Source organism: Podarcis gaigeae, assembly GCF_964106915.1.
Source record: "Podarcis gaigeae genome assembly, chromosome: 1".
Taxonomy (NCBI): domain Eukaryota; kingdom Metazoa; phylum Chordata; class Lepidosauria; order Squamata; family Lacertidae; genus Podarcis; species Podarcis gaigeae.
The window spans coordinates 86,126,894-86,150,515 of NC_139678.1; the positions used below are offsets into that span (position 1 = coordinate 86,126,894).

A 23,622-nucleotide genomic window follows, 5' to 3' on the forward strand; every position below is an offset into this window, starting at 1 on the left:
TAGAAGGATGCTGATTCTGTACTACAGTGTTACCAATAATGCTTGTGATAGGAAAGGCTTCTCAGTAGTTGTACTGCATACTAAACAGCCGTAATTGGGGAGAGATAATATTTTAGTGGTAGAGCACATGCTTTGCATACAGATGGTCCAGGTTCAATCCTTGATACCTCCAGTTAAATGGGTGATGTAGCAGGGGAGGGGAGGGATCTCTGCCTGATATTCAGGAGAACAGGCAATACTGGGCTAGATGGACAAAAACACTGACCTGATATAAGGAGCCTCATAGATTAATTCTTGCAATGGCTCTCACTGCAAAACAATCAGTGCTTCGAGTATCACTTCCTGGGGAAATTCTCACTATACATTAAAGGATTTCCAATTTTCAATCTGGAAGCTAGAATGAAATGGGAAAGATACCCAGTTTCACCTGATCCAAAAGGGGGTAGCTACAGTGTTTGGAGGAGGAGATCCCAGATGCTGCTGCTGCTGCTACCTACACCAGGCATGTGCAAAGTCCATTTTGGGGGCCTAATCCAGCCCGCTGATCAATTTAATCCAGCCCCCGTGGGAGTATATGTCCTGGGGTAAAATCCTTTTTAAAAAAGCCCAGCAACTTCAAGGTAAACTTCAATCCTAAAAAAGCTGAACAGCTTTGGGGGGAAATTGTAAAAAGCTCAACAACTTTGGCTGGCCCTCACACATGTTCACTTTGAAAAAAGTTTGGGCACCCAGATACACACACTGATGAGGAAGAGCTGTGAAACAGTCCCCCCCCTCTTTTATGACAAAATGGTGAGGAGAGCTATCATCACAGGGTGAGGGGCACAAGGCCTACACCCACCCCTGAACACAGTGAGCCCAGCCTGCTGCCTGCATTTCAAAGGCTTCCAGAGATAACTTCTCTGTGCACTGTGCCTGCTCCACACCCAAACAGTCGGGAGAACAAAGTGTAACAGATAACAGGGCAGTTCCTCTCCAGGCACTCACCCACTGAGCTGCTCAAGGCCAGAGTCCAAAGGCAGTGCCTGTCACCCACTCCTCCCACTCCAGGCCATAGGAGTGACACAAGGCTCCCAGCTAATAGTAGAGGGGACAGTAGGCTGACAGAAAGGGGTGGGGAGTGAGAGAGGAATGTCACACAGGTCTTGATACAACTCCCAAACCATCCTAAACTCTTTCAGGACCATTTGAGCATCAAGTAGGGCTCCAGCTTCCCTCTGGCAACTGGTCATTTGCATATATTAGATTAAACATGTTAAGCTGCCTTATACTGGGTTGCACCATTGCTCCAGTATAGCCTAGTGTTGTCTGCTCTGACTAGCAACCACTCTTCAAGGCTTCATGCAGTGGTCTTCCCCACCTCTGCAAGATGAGATATTAGGAACTGAACCTAGAACCTTCCTGTAAAGCAGGTGATTTGTCACTGAGCTACAAAGATATTCCGCTACATGTGGCAGGTGAGGGGAGCTTATTCTTCAGATGTGGAGATCTTCCTATTCTATCCAAATGCCAACATCCTAGAAAATATTAATGTGAGGTCCAAGGAACTAAAGGAGGCTGGGAACACTAATTTGGGAGATATCCTACTGAGTGGCAGAAGTCATGTAAAATAATCTGGGGATAATCTGACGTCATCAATTTCTGTTGTGTACAGAAGTCTGAATGGAAGCCTCAGCTTCACGATGCAGAGTAGTGGGACTCTGCCTATCAACTCCCTTCCCTACAACATGAGGTTTGTGACATGAAGCTGGGTCCATATGAATCACTCTCACTGCAATGCAAGTGTGTGTTTCTCCTTCACCAAAATGAGCAGACATTTGCCTGCTACAAGTTCAGACAAAAGGCTCTGCCATTGCATTGTGACTAGAGCACATTCTGCAAATGATATAAATAATGCACCTGCTCTTTGATCTATCACTTTGGGTTCAATGGAAGTAAATGGTTCCACATCAACAGAAGAGGCAACTACACAGTTGGGAGACGACCACACACACCAAATTAAGCTGTCCTGATGGCAAAAGTACTGTTAAAGAAAGCAAGGAGGTTGGGATGCAGAGGATATAATCACCAAGGGTAGGCAGTTAAGGAGTATTGGAAATGAACCTATAGGCTATGACGGAATAACAGGATGAAAAGACTTATTCTTGCAGTTGCTAATGAAAGGCCCTTCCAGTGTAACCAAAGCCTTCACAGAAAATGCTTTTATTTGTATGTGCTTATGTTACTTGGTTCTTCTGAGGAATCCAGACACTTTCTTTCAAAGTGCTTCTGCTGCAGGAAAATCACATATTCCTAGTACTGAAAGGATAATATTATGCCACACAGCAAATGCAACCACTCGTCTCCCCTAATCATACACACATTTGGATTGCAAATGCTGCAGGATTGTGGGCACCTACTGACTATGGCCCATAACATGACTGGAGATGAGTGACAACCCTTTGCCATGCCGATGTTATCATATTTTTTGTTTCTCCTTACCACTTGGAAGTTTTGAGTACTCATTTGCTGTTCCATGAAGCCCTTTAACAACTGTGCCTGCAGCACAGCCTCTCACCATTTTATTATACTTTATGATTTTGTTTCTCTTTTCTTTGGAGGCTATGCAAAGGAGGACACAAATATCTCATTTTACCAATACGAGCATAATGAAAAGCTGCTCCTTTGAAATAAAGCTGCCCCACCCCACACATTATGTTGTACATTATGGCACCGAGTTGACAAGCATCCAGAATAATATGTGCAACCACTGGAAAGGCCCACAGAGTCTTTGGCAAATGCTGCATTCACCTTTTACAGCCATGAAGGCTAGAAGGAGGTGCTTTTTCAAATGAAACCTAGTGTTATGACCTATTCATAGTGACAGTGTGATTATATCCACCCAGTATAATTCAGTACCTCAGCAATTTTAGGGAGCGTTCACCCTGTTCACTGATACAATATGGTCCAGAATACCATATTCAAAACAGAAACAGAACAGAATTACTGTGTGTTTTCCTGCATGTCTCTAAAAGGAGAAGGCAAACACACTGGCCAGAGGTATACCACTAAGGAAAATGAAAGGAAGGGATTGCCAGGGACTTGAGCAATTGTTAATGGTCACTGCATCTACAAACTGTGCTTTTCTCTATAGCACATGGTTTGGCTTGCTTGCTTGAGCCATCTTGTTCAATCTGTTCCTCTGTAGATGCTTTTTCCTGTAGTACCCCTGCTCTTTTCCTGAGGAACAGTGGACTTGTTTGCAGGGAGGGAGTAGTGGGTGGACTTGCTTTTGAGAGGAGCCTAGGTTTAGATAAACCTTTGTCCCCTTCAAACCCCACAAGAGGGACCGCAAACAAAAGGTTTTGCTTATAACCATTGAGATCAGCATTTTCATCAAGTCCAGCCTGTGGTGAGTTGTAAAACTGGCAGGTGAATGAACCCCAAAGGTAGGGCAAGAATAGCCAATAGGCAGTTGGAGGTGACAGATCAAAGGCAAAGACATAGTCATAACTCAAGGAAAAGTAAACAGCAAGGGACCGGCACAGAACAAAAACAGTGTACCCAGGGCAGGCACCGTGGCAGGTCATTGCCACCCTTCCTTGCTTTCCCCATCCATTCACTCCCCCCTACAATGGTAATACTGGCAGAAATCAAGGTGGTAGTAAATCCCAGGGCATGGTGACCCCCACTGCTTTCTCTAAGCCACTGCCAGAAATTGTGCTCTGTGTATCTCAAAGCCTATGGTCTCTCACTAAGACAAGCACTGATTCTTTGCACAAAGCTAAGGCTCAAGTGCCCCATGTTACTCTGGACTGTAAGCCCCATGATGGCAGAGGACATTATGGCAATGACTGCAGAGGATGAGCAAAATCTCTGCACTTGTCATTCTAGAAAGGGATTCTCCACATATTCATAGGAGAGCCATTAGATCCATTTTGGCATGTAAGTGGTATATAAATAAATAACAGGAACATAGGAAACTTATACAGTGCTGCACCATTATCCCATTTAGCTCAGTATTGTCTACACTGAGTGGCAGTGGGTCTTCAGAGCTTCAGACAGGGGTCTTTCCTGGACCTATGTGGAGATGCTGGGGACGGAACCTGGAACCTTCTGTATGCAAAGCATGTGTTCTACCACTGAGCTGTAGCCCTGTCCATGAGATCAGAAGGTATATATTCCACTGTGATGCCCTTGGGGCTATTAAGGCAGCAAAGATGAGTTGGGGTTATTAGCATATCTCTGTAGAGCAGAAACTTGCCTAAGTAACACAAAATAAAGTCATTTTGCCTAAGGAAGCTCTGGTGCCATCTGGTGTTGACAATGCTCCAGATTTGTTTTTTAAAGGAAGTGTCTCAAGGCTCAGTCCTCATTAGGTAACAGACCACTATGAACCAGGCATGGCAGAGACTGAACAACACACCAAAATCTCAGAAACTGGTGTTCCCTCTGTTAAAACTGCCCACCCAGTGGATTCATAGCACCTGTGCACTCACTGTTTCCATAGGAAGCCCATCCTTATAGTGCATTTTAACCCATTTGGAGGGAAAGGGAGAGCAGGAGAGCACAAAATACCTTCTTTCCTCTTTGTAACGTAACGGAACACAACATAACACCTGCTTTTGCTGTCCAGTATCTGAACCCTGTTCAGATGGCTAGCCACTCTTTGCACCTAAGTGGCATCTACACAGTTTGGGTAATCACCCCAGTGGGGGTTACATCAAGCTGCTAGATGTGTTAATCATCACACATCATTCTAGTCTTGCATTTAGTTTAATTCCTGCAATAGCCCAGGATGGCAGCAGACTGTTGGTGGCAGCTGGTTAACTGTAAGACATCTCAATCTCAATTTGCTGCAATCCTAATTGTATCTACCCAGAAGACAAGTACTTTTGAATTCAGTGGGACTTACTCCCGGGTAAGTGGGAATAGGAATGCAGCCTCAGTTCTTAAAGCAAGTTGGATTCTCATAGCAAAAGACCAAATATGTAAAACCAGGTTAAAATGTCAAAACAAAATAAATTCCTTCCAGTAGCACCTTAAAGACCAACTAAGTTAGTTCTTGGTATGAGCTTTCGTGTGCATGCACACTTCTTCAGAAGTTCTTCTTCTGAAGAAGTGTGCATGCACACGAAAGCTCATACCAAGAACTAACTTAGTTGGTCTTTAAGGTGCTACTGGAAGGAATTTATTTTGTTTTGACTATGGCAGACCAACACGGCTACCTATCTGTAACAGGTTAAAATGTGTCCAGTACAGCATATTCGAATGTCACAAATTCCTAAGCAAAACTTTTGGAGTAAAGTTATTATATAAAATAGTCAAGCTAGTAAACAAACAAGCTAACTCTCAACAAACAGAACCATTCCAAGACACAAATACTAATTGGCTAACAAGGCACATTATACTTCCTCACATGATGTCATCATGTCTTCCTCCTCAAGGCAAAACAAAACAAGGAGACATTTTTCAAGGCTGTCAGAATTCAAAACTGAATGTGTTGTTCAGATTTTCAGAAATCTGCATTGTTTACAAATGAACAACATAGGTCCACAGCCGCATTCAACTCAGGATTTCCACAGCCATCATTGTCTAAAAGAGAGGTTATAACTACTCCACAATGCCATGATTTATGAAACCTTAGGCCACCTACAAATGTCACCTAGTTCATTACGAATAGGTTACTTAAACAGTCCAGAAACTGCCCCAAGCAGCCTAAACTGTCTCCTCAGTATCCTGCTCATTCTCCCCCTTCCCCCCCCCCAACAGATAATTTATTATGGACTCCATGTGCCTGAATCCAATGCACCAGCTCCTTCACACGATAACCAAAGCTTTCTAGGACACTGCAGTAAAAAATGTCCCAAAGATAGCAAAATCACTACCAAGCAATGTCCAGAAGGGAGTCACTGGGGAAGATGCCAAAAAGCGCACATGCCATTCCCTTGCCTGGGAGCTGTTGCTGAGGTGGGCGGGTGGTTTGGATTGTCCCTGTACAAAATCAGCAAAAAAAGTTGCGTCTCAGCCGAGCATGACGGATGCAGAGTGCTCGCCAGCATGAGTTAAATGGGGGTATGCTGCTGCCTGTGTTATGACTACCTGACAAGGCCAAGTATGTATCAGATGCCAGCAGCTCAAGGCTAAGGTTGGGAGGAGGACTACAGGATTTACACAATATGCCATCTAGGAACTCAGTGATCTGCAGGGCACTAGGGCAGAGATTCTGAGCCTTCAACTCTTAGGCCAAGAGGGCAGAACTAAGGTTTGCCAGGGAACAGGGGAGCCACAGCACAATCCATTCTGCAGCTGTGAGATAGGCAACACTTTATGAAGGACATGTCAGAATTCCTTTCTGTGGGACAAAGGTGTAGAACAGTCATGAGACCCCCCCACCCTGGGGGATGGACAGGCTGATGTTAGATCTCATGAGGGGTTGGGTGGAAGGCTGATCTGTAGCAACATTCCTCAACCTGGTGCCCTCCAGATGTTAGGGACTATACCTCCCATTGTCCGTTACTAGTGTCCACGCTGGCTGGGCTGATGGGTCCCATAGGCCAAAACATCTTGAAAGCGCCTCCTCTATTATTTGTCCCTAGCATCCGGTATTCCAAGGCATCATTTAATAACAGCTTCTATGGGCAAGACATGGTGTGGCAGATTTTTAGGGAGCCAATGAATGAGTGGTAGAATTATTTTAGCTAGGAAGCATCCCCACTTTTTTTTTTAGTGGTACAAATTTAGAAGGCAGGCACTCAGGCCTGGTTACCTGTAAAGTCTGTAAGTCCAGACAGCTTCTATCTAAGCCAGGGGTCAGGCAAACATCTCCATACTTTATTCCAGGTATAGCATGAGTTTCAAAGACTTGAGACAATTGATAGTCAAGCAAATAACGAAACAAGGTTGGGACCAAACAGCAATGAGAGCAAAAACAGCAGTTGTCTGGGTCTCCAGCACCACAGAATCAAGGGCCTGTGGATGATCAGAGAGCACATTACCTATAGGCCATATGTGCAGCAAACTTCCATTTCCTTCTGAAGTCAGCAACTTAATTAATGCATGCAGATAGGGTAGCAAAGGCCACCAGACAATATACATTTGCTCTGCAGGAAATGATCTAGGAGGGACCACATCCTACCTTGCAGGGATTATTTATGATGGTGAATTAAAGCCATTTATCTGGCCAGGAAGGAATATTTAGAGGTACAGCAAAGATATTAATGTGTTGAACAGAAGCGATGATCAAAGAAAGGTAATCATATCTACATTTGCATCTTAGCTGACACAGTGTTGTCCTGTTAGGGGCAGATAAGTCAGAAGAAGAAAAAATACTTTTTGGAGACAGCAAATATGGATGTCTTTTTGGATTCAGGGGAGCAACATACTGCCCTCCAAATAATGTTGGACTGAAATTTCCATCAGCACTGGGACTGATAGGAGACCAACATCACCTGGAGGGCAGTGCATTGTGTACTCCTGGATTAGAGCAGTACTTTTCCAACTGCGTTTCAGGAAGCCTTGGGTTCCTCGCAAGTTCTATAGAGATTATTCAATGAGAAAACCAGCAAAGAAAGCAAGCTTGACCACCATTAGCAATACTCTCCATTCAATGTACAGGAGTGAGCGGGGATAAGGGCCTGGTCTGACCCAAGCTAAATTCATCAAGGGGAATTGCAAAGGTGATTAGAGTTGGCCTGTGTTCCACAGGAAGTGAATGTACAGCCTTGAACATGTCCCCAGCATCCAAGGGTTCACTGGAAGGCAAGTTGGTGTGGAAGAAATCCCCTCAACAGATAGAAAACTGGATTAGAGAAATATGAGAGAAAATGCAGAGCAACCTTATCTGTAATAAGTTCACAACATAACTGTTAATTTAGGCTTGTCTTAAGCTGCATCTGCCTGGGTATAATTTAATGGAACTTACTTTGCATAGGATTGTGCTGCACATTCTACTAAAGTTTAGCCTCAAAAAGTGTTTTGGTTGACTTTGGGAAATTAATCAAGCACACCTAAAGAGAAAGGATTTAGATGTGCAGGGAGACTAGGATTCTGAGCAACATGGTATACTAGCATGGTATACCAGCACAGACATGTCAGAGGAACAGGCAGGAGAAACTGGTAACCTGAGTTTGGCAAACAGATGACCACTTGCTTACCTCAGATAAATAACAGAAACTCTCATATCTAACCTCCTTGCAATACTTATGGAGTTTCTTATTGTGCCTATACAGCTGTTTTCTGACTCCCTTGAACACAACAGGCACTGATACTTTACACAGCCTGCAGCACCAGAAGGTGACTAGGCTGTGATGACCACTGCCTGGTAAGTCCTAAGGCAAAAGCCCATTCCTAACCCTTTCCCCTCCATGATTTGTGTTCTTTTCTCCCCTCCTCTATATGTTCAAATAGGAAACAAGCTGCTAGCAGCACTGTGCAGTGGTTTCAGAGTGCTGTGTATATATTTGGGGGTGGGAAGGGGGAGTATATTGGCTAAGGTTGCAGTGCCCAATGACCAAGTCCCTATGTGAGCGCAGTCTCTAAATCGGTCATTCCCCAGGAGCAGTCTGGACCCTTTCATTATCACACCAGAGCTTGCCAAGTGGTTACAAACATTTTCCCTGGCAAAGCCCATATTCCAATTTTTTAATATATTTTTAACTGATTGGGGCTGGCTTTGAAATTATAGCCTGGGCTGTGGCGGTGCGACTGTCAGATCTGCCCACATTCCCGTGGGCAACCTCAGCACATGTTCCATCGAGGGAGGGCATGCTTAATAAATCACCCTGTGGCCAGGGGAGCATAGGGGTTTGGGCTGAGAGGGGGGAGGGGTGTGGGGAGGAAGGAAGAAAGGGAAACAAGGCATAAGGCATTGAGCACTTGTTCGTGGCAGAGCAGTGTGGAACCCAGGACCCAAGACTGGTGTCACCCATGACAAACCATAGGGAGTGAACTGGAGGTATCCTCAACTTTGGCATGACAGAAGAGACTCAATATAAAGCTTCTTCTCAACCACTATGTGACAATAAGGCACTCTGGGACCACTGAAGAGGGCTACTGCTCCCTGGAGTGTTTTGCCTTAACTTAATCCTACTGAAACACAGATTTATTCACTTTTTGCCACTTAAGCCACTGTATTGTAAAGAAGATTGGGCATGAATTTGCCAGCCGTGCTAGAAGGGGATGGCACAGCTGAACTTGAGTCCATGTATCCTAAGAAGGCAAAGTACTGGGCTCCTGCTCTTTGCATGCAGCTATCAGACTACATGTTGCACACACCCCTGTAAGACAACTCATCGAGAGCTGGGAGTGTTTGGGAAAAGCTGCTGATTGCAGGACTTTCAGTTAACAAAGCAGCACAGAGCCCCGACTCTAGATTTCCCTCTGCCTTTGGTGCAGAGGATAAACATAAGCTAACTGACACATTCAGGAGAGGTCCTACATGCACAGCTAGAGTCAAAAAGCCTTACAGGTCTGGCCTCCATAAAGGAAGGAAATGGATGTTTCTAAAGGGAGAGAGATTAAGTAAAACTTTGAGAAGCAGGTTTGAAAGAGCTAGAAGTGATCCAGGCTTGAGGTAACGAACAGGAATAGGAAAGAAGTTCTGATTTCATCCTGGCCCAGTGCCCCATATGCATATGGGTCAGAAGGGGGCAGCAAAAGCAAATGAGGGGTGGTGGAAGTATTGGCTGAGCTGCTAGGCATCTAAACGTGTCCATGAGAGCCAGGGACTGATTTGCTCAGAAGGCCAATGTACAGGCAACTCTCAGCTTCCAGGTCATCCCAGGGACCCCTCCAGGCAGGAAAGCTCTAGGAGGGTCAAGCAATGGCTGAGGGGGACTGAGGGGTCGTAGGCAGGGCGGCCAGTGGGGCAAACAGGAAGAAGCCAGCAGGGCGGAAGTGGGGAGCGTGACAGGCCAGCATGGCTGAGCGCTGCACACAATGTTTTCCTTTCCCCCCTGTAGCCCCGACGCTTAGAGAGTAAATGTCAGGCACATAAAGGCCGGCACTGTGGAACGGGGAATGCAGGGCCGCTGTCCCTGTGTAACTGCCGCATAACACATAATCAAGGCAGTCTTTCCCCGCTGAGGCACCCACCTAACAACTGACAGTCTATGCTCGCTCTGAGACCACAGCAGCCCGGCCTGCTGCTCAATAACCTTTTCTTTCCCCGTTTGCTGCTGTTTTCCTGGCTTGGGTTACAGGCCTTTTCTCACAGCTCTCCATTTTGAGGTGTGCATGTGGGGGTGGGGGAGAGAAACATTGTGAAAGCCGTATGTGGAATCATCTCCACTCACAGACCCCTCCCCTTTGTGCAATTTTGAACAGTCTACAGGAGAGGTGGAAATATTTCTACCCCAGGAATAAGGCCAAAGGAAATGGGATAGAGTTGCAGGAACTTGGGAGAATGTATCAAGGGGAAGGGGATAGCCCTCTAGGTCAGACACTGACCCAGAGTTTAGAGGAAATGAGTTAAGTTTGCTGCTCTGCCACAGAGACCCTGTGTCACCTTAGATGCGGCACTTAACAGCAAGGCTTTTGAAAAGAAATACTCCAGTTTTGACTAAACAGTGCCAAGAAGAGCATAATAATCATACCACAGCTCTTCAATAAAGAATGGCAAGTGTTACCATAAAGCAGGAGTGGGGAACCTTTAGTCCTGCAGATGTTGCTGCACAACAACTACAAAAGCAGGACCTGAACACAATAACATTCTCCCCTCTCTTCTTAGCAACTGATATTCAGAGGCATGCTGCCTCCAACCGTGGAGACAGATCATAGTTATTGTAGTTAGTAGCCACTGATAGCTGTATCTTCCATGTATTTTTCTATTGGTTGGTGGACATCACTATGGGAGCTAATTCTACATTATAACTATATGTTGTGTGAATGAGTGTCTCCTCTTATCTGTTCTGATTGTTCCAACATTCAGCTTTGTTGGATAGTCTTGAGTTTTAGTATGAGGAGCAAGGCAGAAAAAAACGCTTCTCTATTCATTTCTCCACATAATGCATTATCTTATACACCTCCACATCCCTACTCCCTCATTTCATTTCTACACTAAAAAGCCCCAAATGTTGTAACCTTTCCTCATAGCAAAGTTGCTTTAGCCCCTTGTTCATTTTAAGTGCCCTTTTCTGAATCCTTTCTAGCTCTACAATATCCTTTTTGAGGTGAGGCAACCAGAACTGAACACAATATTTCAAATGTGGTCTCACCAGATTTGTATAACAACATTATGATACTGGCAGTTTTATTTTCAACTGCTTTCCTAACGATCCCTAACATGGAATTCATCTTTTGTGCTTTGTACTTAAAAACCACTATGAGCACAATGTTTTTGTGGAAAATGTAGTATATAAATAAACTGACTTGGGATGTGTGTGAGAGAGATTGTCATTAGTGCCCCTTTCACCCTTGAGCTGAAATGCCTCACATTCATCTTAACTCTTTCCTGTGCAATGCAATACTAGCTTTGGACAATACTCCCTTGTTGCCTTTTAAGACTATGAAAGATGCCAGGGGTCTGACATCCATAAAGATGCATAGTTTTAATAGTTATTTGGTTCTGAAAGTTGTACAAATTGGCAAAGCAGACTGACATGGTCATCTGAGCAATTGTTCTGTTGCTATTTGCACATGAGGTCAGAAGCACTTCTGGGGTCAGGTCTGCTATGTGGAGTGTGGGATTGCCATTAGTGTGCATTCCATCCTTGAGTTGGAGGCCAGAAGTTGCCAATGGGTGCACATGTGCCCACTGTGCCCTGGTGCCCACAGCAACCCCCTATTGACTGAAGTTCAGAACTCCAAAATCAGAATAAAACTAAGTCAATTTGCATGGTTTTAGCTAATTTTCCTACTTGGTTTATTGATTTTAGACATTTCAAAGCTGTATTTCTGGACCATATGCACCCAAGGTGGCGAGCAGCAATAGAGTAATGAAACTCAATAAAACAAAACAGCATTAACAAAAATTTCAAAATTAAGAAAGATAAACCCATCAAAATGCATTAAAACATGCCAGTATAAAACCATTCCGAAGGCACAGCAGTAAAATAAAAATGTCAAAAAAAGAAAAGCAACAAAAAAGTTAAGAGCCTTTTAAAAGAAAGATCTTTAAAAGTCTTTAAAAAATATAAACCCTGTTTTAAATCAGCTGTAGTGGCTACCAGTTTGTTTCCAGGCCCAATTCAAGGTGTTTAAAGACCTAAATGACTTACGCCCCAATGGTAGAATCCAATGTAGAAATTCACCACAAGGATTTCTGCTTGCTCAATGGAGTGTTATGCCCCTTACCTTATCCTGTGCACCCCCTAAATCTGTCCTAGGGGTCCCCCCAATCCTCTGAAGCAGATTTGGTGAGGGTGTAGGGGGAGGGGAGGGGGAAAGTCCCATTGTGCAAACAGAAATCCCAGGACTGACAGGATATGGTAGCCAAATGCTGCTTTAAATATCTGAAAAACCATATTCTGCCCTATAGAACCTCTCAGATGTTTTTATCAGCAGAGGAGGCCCTCTTGGTAGTTCCACTGCCTTCAGAAGTTTTTTTGGGGGGGTGGCCCATCAGAGGGCAGTCTCTGCGTCAGCCCTAAAGTTGTGGAATTCCCTTCCCATAGAGGTATGGCATCTTAATTATACAACTTCCATCATATGCTGAAGACACACTTTTATTTACTGTGGGCTTTGACACCCAAGATAAAGATTGTTAGGACACACCCTATTCTTGTGGCTGTAATTTGTTTTAAAGTGTTTTAATATTAGATTTTTAAGCTACTATAACCTGTCCTAGGACCTTATGGTGAAGGGTGGGTAAGAAATCAAAATACTACTACTACTACTGCTGCTGCTGCTGCTACTAAATAATAATAAATAATTATACTAACATCACCACTATACCTGAAGGGGCCAACCCTATTTCCTGTAGGAAGAGTTCTATAAGGTAGGTGCCACTGCTGAAAAGGCCCTGTTATGGTGACCTCCAGTTAAAAGTATGATGGAGAGGAGTGAGTGGAGGCTTAAGAGAGTATTGGATAAAAGTGCACAGCACAAACCCTGTTCTGATTATCTCTCTCATAAAGAAAGTGGAGTTTTCATTACAAGTTAAACAGGGGAGTTTGGGTTTCCTTTTACATCAAGGGAGGAAAAAGGCAGAACTGCATCATAAGCATGCCAAAAACAAACAAACACCTGAGGTCCAAAACTGTAGGAAGCTGCAGAACCTTTAATGTACAGCTTTCTGGGCAGGCCAGTATGTACCAGTCAATGGCCTATGGGAGGCTAGGGTTGTGTCAGAGCATAGGAGAGAAGATTCCAAGCCTTCACACAATTAAAGATCCAAGCAGTGCTGTGACCAAAGTGACTGCCCAGAGCCAGTTAAATCTGCACAACTCAACATGTGCCATTTTGTCACTGCAAGATCTGCTCCATATTCTGAAAACATATGTATAGCTTACCTTCAGGTAACTCAGTGTAGGATTTTTGCTATGCGATATGATATGCCATGCTACACTTTCTGGATTCTCCATGTGCATCCCTATCATCCTCAAACATTATTAACTGCTCAAGAATCCAGCTCAGCTAAGTGGTCGTTATTAAAAAGTGGCCCTCTCTGATCTGACGTTAAAAAAAATTCAGCCTGCCTTTGGAATGGGCCATGTAGAAGAGGATGCTGGACTAACTGGTTTGGGGAAAGATGGATGGTGCAGTTTTCCAAGAAAAGAGAAAGCCACAATCATTAGCAAAGTCTGGAAATTTGGGCATAAAAGTATGAAGATTTTGGACTAGCTATTCACACATCTAGGATGGAAACTTCAGGGGGAGTTTTCACCATGACAGGAAGACCACAACCCATCTCAAGTTGGCATATTGGGTAACTTTTATGCTTTTACCCTAGGAAGTAGGCTAGATGTTTGCATTTATATTCATTTTGTTTTATAGCGTTGCATATCCTATTTATCCCATACAAGTACCTTCCCTATCCTCCCTATACAGGAGGATAGGTGAGTGGTAGAGCATCTGCTTTGCATGCAGAAGTTCCCTGGTTCAATCTCTTGCATTTATAGGTAGGACTTAAGAGAGACTCCTATCTGAAACCCTGAAGAGCTGCTGTCAGACAGTGAAGACAATACTGAGCAAGATAAATACAGTAACTGACCTGATTTGCTATAAGCAGCTTCTTAAGTTTCATCTTCAGCTGGCTCTTGTTCCTAAAGAGTAAATCAAAGTACTATGACATCAGAGTGAAATGCTGAAGTGAACTAGTAAACTTGTTGGGGTTCTAACTCTTCAGAGCTAACAATCCTTCTGATTCTTCTTTTACATTCTTCTTTTACACTCTTAAGGGCTCTTGGCTCAGGGAAAGCACTACCAGAGCCCCCTTCTCCTGCCCAAGAGGAACACTGTAGTATTTCAGAGCAATTCTACCCATGAGAGAGCAAATTGAGTCACAGATCATTAGCAAACTGTGCACTTTGCATGCAGAAGGTCCCAGGTTCCATTCCTGCATTTCAAGCTAACGAGATCTCATTGGAAAGCTACCATTAGCAACAGTATGAACCATATGAGCCAATGGTCTGACTGACTATAAGGCAGCATCATATGTTCAAGTGGAAACTCGCTTGTGCCAGTTGGCTCCTGGTGGGGCTGGCCAGATCCTTAAGCACAGGAGAGGCACAAAACACATCTAGTGACGAATTGACAGCGGAGAGGAAGGGTGTTGTTTTGCTCTTCACCCCTAATCTAGAAGAAGCCTTGTAAAGAAAGAGCCATTCATGCACAGTGCTATGCCATACAGTGCCTGTGAAAAGCCACTAGCAACAGAGGGGATTGCACATGCACAGTAGGGAGGACAGAGAGTGGGTTATTCCATGCTGCACAAGGAGAGAAAGCAAAAGGTAAATAAGTGGCTGGCGAGGGGGCAGTGGAAAGAAAACACATTGCAGAGCAGCCGGTGGAATCCGTCCCACCCGAGCCAGGAGAGAAACCTTTGATCCTGCTGCCCACCCTGAGTCACTCTGCAAACCACATAGCGTCAATAGCATCCAAAGGCAGCTCCCAGCAAGCAGTGAGAAGTGAGAACCGTAGCATTACTCTCTATCACCAGGGACAGCACAGGAAAGAGGGTACCAGCATCTCTAAGCATAGAGAGTTCTCATGAAACACACTGATATTTGCCAGAGACTGTATGGATTTATTGATCACTGCTCCGCATCCTGTTTGCAGTAAGCAATGCCCAAGTTCTGATATCAGCTACAGTGCCAAGCTGTACCAACCTTCACTGGACACGGCTTCAGTCTCACTTGGGTTTTCTTGCTCTTTCTCTGGTAGTTGTGTGACCAAAACATAAGAGTTTAGATGATTACTATGGAATCTGCAGGACAGGAAGAACCTACACATAAAGAGGGAAGATCCTAGAAGGGACGTTCTCTGTCCATTTCAGTTGTGGATCCACACACAGGTTGAAATGCCACACAAAGCTAATGACATCTTTGTTTTAGATGTCATTTTGTCTTATAAGCGTTCAATAAGGAGGCTGCAGCTTTCCTTTCAAACACCAAAATACATCCATATTTCTTTGACTTAATTTTCATGTTATGAATGTGACATTGTGGTCACTCTTTTTCTGCATTCAAATGAGCCTTATGCTTCCCGGATTACAGCTCTCATTTGTAGTCATAGGCTTTATTTGGTGGCTGTCTTTTATACATCTGATTGAGGTGAAAGGTATTCTACAGATGTTTTTTAATCTCCCAGACCCAGAAGTGACCACAAACCCTAATATTCAATGGAGAACTATGGGTGGAATTCAATGTCTCGCTCTTCCAACCGTTCTGTCTGCACAAGCATTGCAGCTTGCCAGCTGGGACAATTCCCCTTCTTCTCCCCTTGTGCGCTGCTCTGGGGGCTCTCCTGACTGCCCCAAGCCAATTTTTTTTTGGGGGGGGAGGTATGGGGGCGGGCGGAGAGAAGACCTGTTCCACAAGTGGTAGTCCCTATACTGGGTTAGGTGAATCCCATCCCTATTTTTAAAAATAAAAAGTTGAACTTACTTAAAAAATAATAATTGGAGTGTAATTTTCAATAGGCAATGTCTGAAACAGCACAGAAACTTAACACGGAGGCCTGGGCTGATGCATGGCTTCCAGCATTGCTAATGCTACATGTGCGGCCAGGCACACTGCACCTCAGATGCTGCTCCTGAAGCAGCTTTTCATTCAGCCATTGTTTTTCTTCTTCTGGGCAAGCCAGGAGGCAAGTTTAGACATAGTAAGGAGGAGACTTTGCAGTGACAACCAAATATCACTCCTAGTGCTTGCGTCTTCCTTCCAGGATCAAAGCAGCAACAGAGACAACCTCCCTGCTCCTTCCTCTTCCTCTATCCCTCATCAACAACAGGAGGCATAGGGAGGCAGCCTGAGGAGAAGAAACAACAGCAGAAATGTACACCAAGGCATCAGCTAGACTGCATCAGAAAGGAAGCTGAGGCTTCACTTTAAAAATAAAGGGCCAGATTCAACTAAGTTGTTATGCTAGCAGAAGCCAGTGCAAAGAGTTGTGCTAGCACAATGGGACTATTCGCCTCTTCTTCATTCCTGCACCCTCCCCAAATTTTCTCAGAAGTGTCAGAAGAATCCCTGGAACAACACATGGGAGGAAAAGAGAGGAGATCCTTCTGTCTGGCAAGCAGAAATGCTTGCACTGCTGAAACAATCACCTTGAATTCCACCCTTTTTTAAAAAAAAAAGTAAAGAAAGTGGCAATAGTGCTGCTGTTGTGCCTTAGGACAAAAACCATCCCAGTTGTGAACTGAGCCCTTTCAACTGAAGACCAGTGTTCAACTATGGAGGGAGAGTTGTGGCAACCTACGACACTGACCACCAATGTTTCTATATAGTGCTACAATTTTCCATTCTTCTCAAGTCCAGGTACCTTTCATATTTCCTGCAACACAAAGGCTGGTAAGGCACAACCCATTACTTTTGTTCACAGGTTTAAGCAAAGATGGGCTGAAGACCACAGCATGGCATCAACCCCTTCTGTAAACAAGGAGCATAATAGTAGCATTGCGTCATCTTGCAACTTCTTGAAGATGTGGAATGCTGGCAAGAGACTGGATTGGCGAGACAGGAGCCTAAGAGGCAGAGAGCAATCAAAGGCCATGGGGATGGGCTAAGCAACAGCCAGTACACCTCCTATTAGGATTAGGCAAGACAACACAGATGGAGAATGCAGACGCTTCCAATGGAATCAACCCAGATTATGGGCTTAGGGAGGGAATTTGGGTGCGTTTGAGAATGAAGTGGGCACAGCTGATTACCAACCATGTAGGCCGGCTTGAAGGATTTGTGGTTTTTGGGTAAACTCAGAGCACCCATTTCCCCTTTATCAGTGACTTGGCCTGAAACATCACAGGAAGTAGAAAGAATGCGGGAACACTGTCCCATCCTGACCTAAAACTTCAGCAGGAAGTAGTGGATACACCAATGAGTCTACCACTGAGTCAAGTGTCTCAGTCACAACAAAAACAGGAGGGATAGAAGGGATTAACCATAGAAACATATATCTGCCTGCAACTTCCTTGTTCCCATATACATCTTCCACGGCACCTTCCGTTCTCCAAGAACATGAACACCCAGGACTCTGGCACACCAGACATTAGTCTACATTGGACTTTCTAAGTGAATACCTGCCCTAGCATCTGGAAGGAAGGCACAGCCTAAACATTTCTCCAAAGAGACACATATCCAGCAAGTGCAGGATTGGCTGCCCTTGAAGTGCCCTCTGCTCTCAGCTATCAAAATGTGAGAAGACAGTACAACCTGACCAACTGGCTTCCAATCTTCAGAAAAGGAGCACTACCCAAAGCACCTTGCAGCTAATGTTTGGGAGAGGGTTGCTGTCCAGTTACCTGGATGTCTGCATTGAGAATGGAATGGAATGGAATCTGCACAGGCATTTGGCTCCTAGATGCTGGAGAGGGGACCTCATCCAGGCAGTACTTGGCCATCTGCCTGGTCCCTTGCACTGAATGTTAGTTTAGTGCTTTTGGTACAGAGGAGAAAGGTAGGCCTACGAGTGCACAGCTGTCTCATTCATAGCCCACAGAGCCAATGGTCTTTGGCCCAGCTCCCTCCCTCTCCCCATTTATTCAGGCTCTGGGACACCTGCCCCCACATCTCCTCTAGCCTGGATTCTCTCAGGCAGAATGGCCCTTTCTGTTGCATAGGTTGCAGTGGGATTCTCCTCTGGCCAAAACACACATAACACAGGACGAGAAAGGTGATGTAAAAATTCTGAATGGCCCGTGAGTTGGGCAGGTCCTGGGGATGCCAACAAAAGCTTGCAAGCAGCCACATGAAAAAGGAGGCTTCTCTCCCTGCTCAAGACCCGGCCAAACATTTGGCACAAGTGCAAATACCTTAGATTGTTTCCTAACGGGATCTCCCCAACAACAAGGGTTCCACCCTAAAGGAACACTCCTTACCCTGCATCCTAACAAAGGTTTCTCCTGTTTCCCATGCACAGCTCTCCCCTCTACACGAAGTTCAGGACTATATTGCTAGAAGATAGTATAGTGCTCTGAAACTAATGCCCAGAGGCACTGCCCAGAATCAGAAGGGACTGTTATAAAGCAGGAGTAGCCAAGGTGGTACCGTCAAATGATGTTAGACTCCTATCTCCTCTCAGGTCCAGCCAACATGATCAGTGATGATGGGAGCTGCAGTAGAGCATCAGGAGGGCACCAGGCTGTCTACCTTTGTTAAAATACATTTCTGCTGACACCACGACCCCACCAAGCCAACCCTTGCAATCATGGTAAAGCCAACTTACAGATATGCCACTGGGAAAGTGCAAATCCAGAATTTACACAGAATGCACTTTGGATGCTGACAGTGCTATCCAAGTACAGAATCTACCGATGTAATGGAAAAGGGCAGGTGTAAACTGGTTAAACTGCAATCTCTACACAGTGAAGTATTCTTCCAGGAAGCACTCTATTCCAGGGAATAGCCCCTTGAACTTTGAAAACAATTTGCTCCCAAATGAATAGGAACCTCCCATCAACAAAGATGGCATATGATACTAGGAAGTGCTAAGTCAGCACTTGCAGAGGGAGGGATCTCCTAGCAAAGTTCAGGCTACACTATAGGGAGTAATGGTGAAGAGTCCATTGGTGACAGACAGTGTCAGGTTTGATTCAGGCACCATTATGTTCTGGGTAGGCCTAAGACGGAAGAATGGGGCCTACTAATTTTAGTTCCACCATACCCATACTGTCCTCAGAATCTTGGCTTCACATGTTGTGACTAATGATTCAGATGCCCAACCCCAAAGGTGGTGGTATGATGGGTTCAAGATTACTTCACTCCCAAAACCCTGTTTCCCGCCCCCAAATAAGATAGATAGCTATGTGAAGCTAAAAACTGTAATTGTTGTAGTCTTGACAGAGGCATGCTTCAAACTTCATACACCTTCCTGAGCAGCCAAGAAGGGCCTGACTAGCCTGGTCTCCATCAAATACCAGAAACCTGAGGCCAAAGAAAAGGCTGTTGGCTCCCCCTGGTGGGAGCCACCACACTGTGAAGGAATCACCCTGATCAAGATACCTCCATCAAGCTTCCATGGGTAGTTTCCTTCAGTCACACTCAGCACAGAAGCTAAGACAGTGTCAAAAATCACCCTGTTAGGAACTTTGAAAGGGGCTCAGATGTGAGAGTAGGGGAGGAATATCAGACTTGGAAAGGATGGCTATATGTGCTCTTATGAGGTGGTGCTTCTGAGATGGGAGCAACTATCTGAATCCTAGGATTCTGGAGTCAATTAAAAAAGGAGAGTAATCACAGTAGAGATGAAATTGCTTGCATCCCTCACTGCCTCTGCCAGCTTTGATACAGACATCCCATGGAAGGAGGTGGGTACAGCAGGCAAGCAAAGGGTTATTGTAGCTACCAAAATGACTGAATGGGCCATGGAGACAGGGTGGGTGGCATGTGGAAACCGTTACCTGCCTGGCGATAAATAGAGGATTCAGTCTCTGAGCTTGTCAGTCAGGGGCACCTTTCACCGCCTGAGCTAAAAATTCCTTTTAAAAAGGAAAAGAAACAAAACAAACTGAAAACACAAAAACAAAAAACAGAAGGTGAAAAATTCCTTGACATTTGGAGCCTAAAAATATCCGTGGCCTGGCTGGCTGGCTGGCAGGCAGGCAGGGAGGCGACAGCACTCTGAGTTTGTCAAGCAAAGGCTTTCACACCCTCTGCGTGCTGCAGCTGGAATGCCAAATATATAGTCAAGCCCCTACCCATCAAAGCAGTCTGCTTGTAGTCGGTCTCGGGCATGAGGCACTGTGGGTTTGGCCCACAGAGACGCTGAGAACATTTCATAGGGATGCTAAAGGAAAAGAAACACACACACACACACACACACACACACACACACACACACACACACGATTAACGATGGCCTCTAAGGTCATGTGGTGGGAGGGTTATGGGCTGGGCATAAGATACTTGCCCCTCCGTGAGGGATCCCAGCCCACTCAGAGCACTCATTCTTATCACCTTGTGTCGTGCACTAGGGTGGGGATGTTTGGGCTGGCAGGGGGCCAACATGGCCCTGCATTCCAGTGAAGGCTAAATGTCTCAGCCAACAAAGCCGGCAGTGCTGGATCTAGAGAAACAGTGAGGAAGTGACACTTTAGGAAAAGCCTGGCAGCGGAAGAGGGAGGGCAAGCTCTAAGGCTGAGTTGTACTTGGAAGAGTAAGTACTGTTACACTGTCACACACAATGCCTCAGAGCACATAATGTCAGGCTTGACATGGTGGAGAGAACAACAATGACATTGTTTTATGGTGGCCACAGAGTGCACTAACATGGGACAGGACAGCCTGCAGATCAGGACTGTATGGGTGCAGTTATGAAATTAAAAGACACACAGCTGATATAGCACACTGCACACATTATTCAGCAAATATGCTTCAGTGAGATGTTGCTTCCCTAAATATACTTGGTCGGACAAGACTTCCCAATGACAGCGCAGCGCATGGCAAACAGCTGAATAATTCAGAGGACACCATAATCTGCAACTCAGCCTCAACAATCTCAATAGTCTCTCATTTGTCTCCAAAACAATCCTCTTGTCTCGCAAAGTCAAAGCAACTGAGAATCCCCAAGGAATTCCTTCTTGTCCTGTTCCCTCTCTGCCTATTATCTCACTATTCTAAACAGACTAGGAACATTTCCAGGAGATTGGGAAAAATATGGAGAACACTGGCTCTCCATTCTAGAAAGAGAGGCCTGAATCTAATAGCCTTTGCCTAGATTCTCAGACAATGTCAATAGCCCATCTCTCTATTATACCATGTACTGATAAGAGTGCTTTTCATCACATTTATTATGGGTAGAGCCTCCAGTGGCTAATGCCCAAGTCCAGTTACTTCTCATAGGACTGCTGAATTAACCTTAAGCGCTAGAGAATTAATGTCACTAGGTAGGGTCTGTTTTCTGCAGATTTACTCCTGCTCTTAGGAGGATTACCCTCACCTCTCACACTGGGTAGGCCTCTCTGTCTGCAGTGGCAATTTCACTTGAATTCCAAGGGTGGTTTTCCCTTTCGCTTCCTGCCAGACAGTGATCCAGTCCCTGAAGAGGTATTAGTGGCAGCCACTAAATCGTGGTCCTAATCCCAAGCTGACAGCACCCAAGGCTACAGGATGGGGAGGGCCACGATAGATCAGTGCACCAAGCAAACAGAACGCCATGCCACTGAGAAATTGCACATTACACGCCTGTCCCTACCAATAGGATGATGTTGTCAGGTTATGGGCAGCAATAATCTCTGGCACCGGGCAGGGATGCCCTGGTCCTGAGTTCATTGTCAGGTGAGGGGACAGAGAGAGCTCAGGTTTCAAGGGATACTCAGACACCTGCTACTAATAAAACACTCACTGTCATGGGATCACCCTTACAAGCTCTAGGCAAAGGAAACTTCCACAAGGGCACAGAGGGGCAAAAAGAGTATGTTGGTGATTTTAAAGAGCTTCCAGATGATCCCTGGGTTTTATATATATGGCACAGTTTCCTGACGGAAACAGCATGGCGCCATCACCATCATTCTGGTTCTAGCCTCTAGAGAGATAGAAATAAGAGATAGAAGATAGAAATAATAATAGAAATAACCATAGCACTGAGCAGGAGCAGCCACATAAGTAGCATTCCTTAAAGGGGTCGTCATTTCTGTAGGACTTGTGAAGAACTATGTGTTTCACAAACTTTATGTCATTCACATCAACACCAAACCTGTTGAGACAAGTCATTATCATGTTTAATTTACAAAAGGTGGTAATTTACCCATGGCCTGCAACAGAGCTGGCACTTGAACTCAAGACCCCCAAGGTCAAATCCAGAAGTGACCCATATATAAAGGTTTGCTATGGGGTTCACATAATACAGACCCCTGAATGAACATGAAGCCAAATCCTATCATCATCATCAGGGCTACCTTCCTACATGTAACACCCTGAGGGGTAGTCTATTGTAGCAAAAACAGTAAAAAGAGTCCTAAAGCACCTTAAAGATGAACATGGACTAGAGGCTACTTCGTGAGAGGCAGAAAATATTGTCCTCACCTGGACACCTTCAAGGTACACACAGAGGGACCATGGTGTAAAAGGAGCTCTTTCATACAAAGAACTACCTTAATGCATGTATTTCATTTCAAAGTAATACATCTCTGAGAGAAAGCCACAAGTGGCTGTGGGAATCTTGCAATCCCTTAGCTTAGCTCAACTTCATCAGTAGAAGGTGACCCCAGGACCCATACCGGCTCCAACTAGACACTATGGAAAACTGTTTGGTATTTCTCTCTGCATTCCATTCTCAGGCTCAGTGGAGACTGCTTAGTAATCAAGGTGGCAGAAGAACACTGAACACCTTGCTTATAACCCATCTCTGCCGCTAATGCACACCCCGCCAGCTAGTCCTTCAAGGGAATTCTCCCCCCCCCCCCGAATAAATCCAACAACACTGCATTAGCACAGGAAATTCCCTTGTGCACCCCTAAAGCACAGTTTTGCCACTCCAATAACACTATTAATTATTTTATTTATTGTTGTTTATTGGTAGGCATAATGCCAACGCAGCAAAGGTCAAGGATCTGTGCTCCAAAAGAACAATAGAGACATAAAAATGCACTTGTATGTAGTTATAGCTTGTTTGCACTACCAACAATCCTCCTGCTGCTTCTAACATCAAAGGGAGATGGAACGATGACCACACCTCCAGTACTGAACATAGGACAACCACCACTGGCTTAACTTAGATCATACTTTAAAATACGATACAATATCTTTATTGTCATTGTCCTATACAGAACAATGAAAATGAAAATGAAAATCTACACAAAACATTCAAAAACCCCTAAAAACTCTGAAACCCCATTTTAAAATACAATATACTAAAAAACTAAGAAATGTCTGAATGTTTCCATTGCGTGAAATCAGCTCTACTGAAGTACCAATAGGATAAAAGAGCTGTTCTTGGAGCTCAATCCATTCTCCTGTATTTCTTATTTGTCTCCATTCAGTACAACAAACAGAAAAGGTTAGTTCTATGTAAAAGAATATGGTTCCCATAACTATTTCTTCT

At 44.7% G+C, this 23,622-nt stretch overlaps 1 protein-coding gene and 2 long non-coding RNA genes across 5 annotated transcripts in view; 2 read left to right on the forward strand and 1 right to left on the reverse strand.

The window, feature by feature from the left end:
• LOC310852710 overlaps positions 1 to 23,622 on the forward strand; it is a 99,757-nt gene that overhangs the window by 54,639 nt on the left and 21,496 nt on the right. The window contains exon 3 of one of the 2 annotated variants that reach the window (XR_014568350.1): positions 23,101 to 23,271. The exons of the other annotated variant lie outside the window; for it this stretch is intronic. This is a non-coding gene — a long non-coding RNA (uncharacterized lncRNA). Of the gene's footprint in view, positions 1 to 23,100; positions 23,272 to 23,622 lie in introns of those variants that run through there. 2 annotated transcript variants of the gene reach the window in all.
• Positions 1 to 23,622, reverse strand: part of NHEJ1 (non-homologous end joining factor 1) — a 119,377-nt gene that overhangs the window by 11,970 nt on the left and 83,785 nt on the right. The window lies entirely within an intron of this gene.
• On the forward strand, positions 988 to 11,951 carry LOC310853028. The gene is made up of 2 exons (XR_014568511.1): positions 988 to 4,980; positions 5,221 to 11,951. It is a non-coding gene; the product is annotated as an uncharacterized lncRNA (long non-coding RNA).